At 40.2% G+C, this 6,801-nt stretch overlaps 1 long non-coding RNA gene across 2 annotated transcripts; it reads left to right on the top strand.

The window, feature by feature from the left end:
* Nucleotides 1–601: 601 nt before the first annotated feature.
* Nucleotides 602–5,880, top strand: LOC106033596 (uncharacterized). 2 transcript variants are annotated; one of them, XR_001205426.3, is made up of 4 exons: nucleotides 602–894; nucleotides 996–1,153; nucleotides 2,462–2,572; nucleotides 4,252–5,880. It is a non-coding gene; the product is annotated as an uncharacterized lncRNA (long non-coding RNA). The 2 variants fall into 2 exon arrangements; XR_001205423.3 differs by having other exon boundaries at nucleotides 603–894; nucleotides 996–1,161.
* Nucleotides 5,881–6,801: the final 921 nt, after the last annotated feature.

Raw genomic sequence — 6,801 nt, 5'->3', positions numbered from 1 at the left:
GGTCTCTGTAGAAATCATTCACTCTGAACCCAACAGGGCTATAAATCAAAGAGCTACAAATCACCACAATTTGCAGATTCTGGGTTTCATCATTTTATTGCTTTTGGAGAGGTTATGTAAATGTTTTTTGGATAATATTGACCTTTGCATCCTCTATCGTATTCTGGGATGATGAAGAAAACTAAAACATTTCCTGAGAAGGAGAAGATATCTCCTTCATATGACTAATACAATATTGTTTCTGTAAAGGACTGAGGCAAGAGTGCTTTCTCAAATGAAGAGTCTCACCAAAAATCAGTGGAGACTACTCCCATAACTTGGGGCTACACGAACAATTATTTTATTATGAAAGCAGCAAAAACAGGGTAGAATTTTACAGGGGTTTCTGTGAAAAGGAAGAATGTGATTCAGTGATGATCATGTGAATAACACCATTTATGACTCCTCTGCCCCAGCCCTAGTTTGGCTACACAAAAATGGTGATTATCTGCTCCAGCAGGCAAAGATTTCACCACCTCGGAATATGAATGACAAAACTGTTCCCAACAAATTTTGCCCTCCCAGTGACAGTAAATTCAATCTAGGCTAGCAAACTCCAGATAACCCTGAGATGAGTCACACCAGCCTGCTCAGCAATGCATCAGACCCAGAAGTGGCCACAGCTGTGATTCAGCAATTGATGTGAACAGGGAACCATTAGAGGAGTCCTTTTAGAGCAGGCTTTGTCATGAGTCAGGTTCTGTGCTACACTTTTACAGGCTCCAATCCTGGAATAATCCTTCATCTTTACCTACCTGATTCCTGAGGCATCAAGTCCAATGTCATCAGCAGACCTGTAGGATCTTATTGCAGCATATTTCTGCTTACCATCCAATTCACCTCATTATTCACCAAGTACTCTGAGCTTCTGCAACTCTCAAAGATCAGGGAAAAGACAATCATGCAAGGAAAATGTCTTTGGATGCAGGCTGAATGCATTGAATTCTTTCTTTTAGGTTTAATATCACTGTGACAGTGTGCCATTTACCAGGGCTAAATTGAATACATATGGATTTTTAATTGTATGATGTTGTGTCTGAGAGCTCCAGCACAGACCAGATGCCCACTGCGCAAGATGTTATACAACACAGAAGAAAAAATGGTCCTTGCTATTGTAAGCTCGTAAGTCTTTGCATTACCTTTGCCAGGACATATGTAAATTTAGATTTCTCTATATTATATGCAGATAATATATAATGAAATGGGAAAATTTTCAAAGGTGCAGGTAAGTGTGAGACATCTGACCCTCAGAGTGATTTTTAATGCTTATTTGCCCATGTCGACTTTGAAATGGGCCACTTAGGCACCGAAGTGATATGATTACATTCTTCAAAAGCTCCTTTAAATACTGGAAAATACTCTCAGAAATGGAACCATGTCACTGTTTTTGACATGATTACCTTTAAAATTCAGTGTAGTGTTTAAACAGATCCTTCATTTCTATTCCATAGTCTATTAAGCCAATTAAAGGAATTAAATAAGAACTGAAGAGTCTTTTAAAGGCTGTTTTAAGATTCCTCTTCCAGCACTGTTACATAGTGTTACAGTAGGACACCATCTGCTGTCCAAGCGGAGTCCGACTGCAGCTGCCTCGACAGCAGAATGCAATATCCTAGCTATAAAAATAATGTGACTTGTATTATCTTGGTAATGCTTTTACAAACTAAATTCCCTGCCAAATTTGTGAGTCTGCATTGTATTTTCTTTAGGACAACTGATAGTATTCAGTCTTTTTTATTCTTACGCAGTGGGAATACATAAAACAAAAGCTCCTTCATGAAGCTAAGGTTTTCCTTTTTTTTCTTGGTAAAATGACATTCAGATATTCAGAACATTGAGAAATAAAAGCTGTAAATGCAAATAAATAGTAATACTTTGAACTTTGCATTTGCAAGGAAATTGGGCAAACATTACTGGTTAGTATTACTCCAAGACCAGTATGGGCAGCCAGCTGCTTGCAAGCTATCGGTGACCGCCCATGGATGATGCTCTTCCCATCCCTGTCTAACTCTTGGGAAAACATCCGAGGCTTCGTTGGTGTAGCTACAAATTAATTATAAAGGAGATTTCCACACTACGGCCACTTTATAATTAGGTACTGAGCTGAGACCATCCACATATTTTTCATAGGCCTCTGAATCAATTGCCAAGTGTTGATGACTTTGGATTACTGTCAGCGTGGACCACTTCTGAAAAGACCTTGCTGTGGGAGACTCCATATTCAGTTAGAGATCTCTTGTTTGTACTAAATTAGTCTCAAGCTGTGAAGGCAGATCATCAGGCACAATTATACCTGTTGGCAACCTGTAAAAATCATTCAGTTGCTTACATAGTTGGTATTATCTGCATTCTTTCTCTTCATACTATTTTGTAGAGAGAGAGAAATTTTCTTTAAAATGGCTTCTGTTTTCTTTCGTTTCAGAACTGTTTTTCTCCGCCTGCCACTCAAAATGATGAAACTATTCTTGAAGAAAAGTCAATGGTCACCATATTGTATCATAAATACAACGTAGTCAGGATATGACTGCAACTGGTAAGCTGTTGTATGAGTCAGTATAGAAAAGCTGTGACCAGGAGATGAAACGAGATATGCAGGAAAAAAAGGTTGTTGGTATCACTGAATGTAGACTAAAGGCCTCAAACATGTCTATAGGGGAACAGAGCCTTTAAATTCCTCTCTTAGGGCTATGTAATTAGGGTTTTGGGTCAGATGAAGTGGTAAGTTAGGAATAAAATTGCCTTTAATTCCTCAGCTAAGCCAATGGGCAATTAGTAAATAATTTTGATGCTACCCTCTAGAGGGTCCTATATTTCCCTAGTGCCTGCACAGGAAATCTCAGTTTGATGTCTCAGTGGAGATGAATCTAGGTCTCAGTGCGCAGTGCACATAGACACATCTGAGCTCCTAAGAAGCTATAGCAAATTAGTATTCTTGCTCAGTTTTGAGAATCATCTAGACATTATCTACCAACAAACCACTTACTGTTATAGGACAAAAGCTTTGGCCTGTGTACTAGTCACCTCTTCTCTCTTCCGTCTTTCAGCCTGGCTCTAGAAAGAGTGGCACATACAAAACCTGATAAGGAGCAGTAGTTTATCAGAACTAAGCCTTTCCATCCTCAGTCCCTTTAGCTGCTGGTCCAGGAAAATGCCAGCAAGACAAATTGTACATACTTAAGGGTTTTCCATGTCATTTCTTCAAATATTTGGAATTTTTTTAAGAATTAAATTAAAGGCAAAGTTGAAGTCACTCAAGAAAGAATTATACTAAAACATGAAGAAAAACTTTAAAAGTTAGGAAGAAAGAATGGAAAATTTTATAGAAATTTGCTGCATTTTTCTTTAGAAATGCATATTAATAAGTGTGGTATCATTACGCCACTAAGCAATTTCCATATTTTTTGGCGGATAAGCTGAGATGGATAATGATCATAAGGTCCATTAAAACAATGCCCAGATATGCTTTTTGGACAGAATCACTTTCTCTTCATTCAATGTTCACTGCTGTAGAAGATGAAATTGATAAATATATCTGTTAGGAAGTTAAAGATCATACACCACTACTCCACTGGCAACAGAGAAATTCTGTGAAGGAGATTAAGGTCAATTCTGTAGCACATAGTTCAACAAAACAATGGGATTCTTCTCATTTTTTCACCATTTGCTCAATTTCACCACTTAAACCATTGTTCCTAGTACCCAAGTATTAACAGATGGCTTTCTGCCTGATGGATTTCCTGATGTTATATCTATGTTATATTTACAGACCTGGATGCAATGGACCCATGCATAAGCTTTCTGCATAAGTCATTTGCCATCTGCCTGCCATTCCCAGTCTTGAGTAAAGGCCTCAAACATGTCAAAGGTTCCTCAGTAAGGAAGGGAAGAAATGTTTCTCTGCCTGTTGTGGGTAAAATCAGAAATGATGAGCTGAAAATACCCAAGAGACATTTAGGTGGGGTATTGGGAAAAAATGTCTAATGGAAGAAAGACAGAAATAAATCACTAAGGAAACTGTGCAGTGTCCATAATAAGAAATTATTTAAGGATGCAGAATAGCATCTGTCATGAGTAGGTTATAATCTGATCCTGCCTTTGAAATGGGAATAGGAGAGTGAACTAAAGGACTTTTTAAGGTCCTTTTCATTTTTGTTGGTTCTGTGATGTTTGCTGTTGTTATTATTATTATTAAATTAGCTGTTGTTCCTGCAGCTTTCCCTGCCCTGCTTTGGGTCTACTGCACCTGAAGGTGCCCTTGCAGCTGGCAGCCCAGAGGACCGCCACCCTCTCGTCTTCATTGCACAGTGAGTGAGCCGTGGTGGCGTGAAGGCAGCTGGAGCACACTCCTGGCTTCCTACCAAGCTGCTGTGGAGCCAGGCAGCCCAACCAGGCCCATGCCGTAGATAACTGGAAGGAGATGGGGAACATTGTACAAAGGCAGCATAAACACAGCTGCTTTTTGCTCCTGCTTCTCTGTTGGTGTCCTCGCACTGGATCTCCATGCCCCTCCAGTTGTGAGTGTGCCAAGGGGAGAGTCAAGCAAAGGGCTTGTCAGCAGAGGAGGACTTTGCCTGTTATCCCTGTGTCATGGCTCCAGCAGAGCTGTATCGTTACAGTACCATCTGGGGATACTCTAGTTCTGTGATAAAAGTTGGTTTCTTTTGGCTTACTTTAAATGTCACTAAAAAGTGACAAAGGGCTCAGTGTTGGTTGGAACACAGCCAGGGGCTTGTGTGGGTCTAGCTACCACCATGGGACTCCAATCACGTCTCGTGGCCTTCAGAATTTTGCGTCTGATTTCACTTTTTACTGTTGGTCGATGGCAGCTTTCAGCACAGGGCCCTGAGCTTGCCCACTAGTTCACAAAGCATAAAATAACATGGCCTACCCTGGGAAAAAAAAATCCTTGCACAATAAAGTGAAATACTACAGTAAATGATCATATCAGATAATAGTATTTGTCTTTCTTCTTTAACTCATGTTGTGCCACTCTCCCTGGCAACAAGCCCTCCCTTTAGCTCGTCATTGCCCTACTTCTGCACATCCAGTCTGCTAGTGGTGTCCTCAGACCAGGAGTGACCACCATTTTGTGCTCCTCAGGGATTCGTGTTGACTGGCTGCTGGTTTGCTGGTTGCTTTCACCTTGTCCTGCTCTCTGCTTCCATTTGCCTTATCACCATGGCTTCTCTCCTACAGCTGCTTATTTTGAAGATTTAACTGGAAATTATGAGGCACATTAATTTCACATTAACACTCTGTGCAGGGATGAATGTTGTTCAGATCAGGCAATGAATTCAAGTGAAGTTCATGGGAATTGGAACCAAGTTATCTTTTATGATTGTTCACTAAATATGTATAATCTTGAGAAACACTCCCTAAGCTGGAGGGATTCACTTCCTAATGAAAGATGTGGTCACTTTGTGCCTGGGGATGAGAAACAGCCATAATGTTTTTGCTGCAGGCTGCTGTCAGCGTGACGGGGTGAAGAGCCAGAGTCCCCAGCATGCCACTGCCACTACCACTACTATATGTGTGCACACGGCGTGGGGATTTGCTGTCCCAGACAAATGGGATTTTGTTCAGAATAGCTGTATGCACACCGGGGTAGGGCATTCTGAGGGTACTGTGTCAGGAATCCTGTGCTGATAAAGAGGTTCTAGACAAAGCCATAAACAAAAACAAAATACATTGCTGCTCACCACTGCTTTCCTTCAGTCAAACAAACAAGTTTACGCCTCAACTACTAACTCACCGTTAAACTTATCCAGAGATCTAAACAAAACCATACTAACCTGCCACCACAGGACCACTTTCAAGCAAAACAATCCCTACAGGTATGACTTGAAGATAGAATTAATTCATTTAAATATGAAACCTTCATTATAGAGCAGTTGTTTCAACATAGAAATATAATGTATTTTGATACATTAATCACGGATCATCAACATAGTTCATTTATGAAGTTTATATGTTTGTGACTGAACATTCCCTTTTCTGTACTTTATAAACCTCTCTCCAAAGAGATGCAATGTGGGTAAGACAGGTAGCAGTCCACCTCTACTGAGGGAGCTCTGTATTTCCAGTGCTGTAGAGCAAATCACTGCCATTAATCTGAGCCATATCCCTGTTACCTTCCCTGATGGCAAATCCTGCAGATGAGAGAGAGGAATAATACGTGAAGCAGGAGTGGTCACATTTAGGGTTCAGAAGGGTAAGCTTTCCTCCGTCTTCAGCATGCACACACTTGACCACACAGCGCCTGGGCACATAGCTCAGGCCCCCCACCTGGATTTGTTACGATCAACAAGCATATGCAAAGTTCAGAACCAACCTACTCATTTTCTGCAGCATCCAGTATAGGCTACGTGAAATATTAAAATATGTAATTTTAAATACATGCCCTTTATTGCTTTATAACTAAGAAACCAGATCTTTTCCCACTGACTTTCCATGCAACTATTCCCTATTCTCATATCCCTTGTGGCTCTTAAGTGCGCAAAGGCACCAGTATTAAAGTTTATAAGATATTTATATAAATCAGATGCTTGGTGAGTATTAAATCTGATTTTTCTCAATAACTCGAGGGGGAATATTAAAATATTAAAATTGTTTGAATTTTTAAAACACAAATGGGCTTTTGAATAGTTTAGTCTGAAGCCTCAACTCTTGTACACAAGTACATACTGGATGAGGATAGAGTCCTTGAAGTTGTAATCTTGTTATTCACATCTAGCGAGACAAATGGCAGGCTTAGTAGAAAGT

The sequence above is a fragment of the Anser cygnoides genome, chromosome 4 (assembly GCF_040182565.1).
Source record: "Anser cygnoides isolate HZ-2024a breed goose chromosome 4, Taihu_goose_T2T_genome, whole genome shotgun sequence".
NCBI lineage: Eukaryota > Metazoa > Chordata > Aves > Anseriformes > Anatidae > Anser > Anser cygnoides.
The sequence above is the reverse complement of the archived record's forward strand: the minus strand, read 5'-3'. Positions and strand labels throughout refer to the sequence as shown.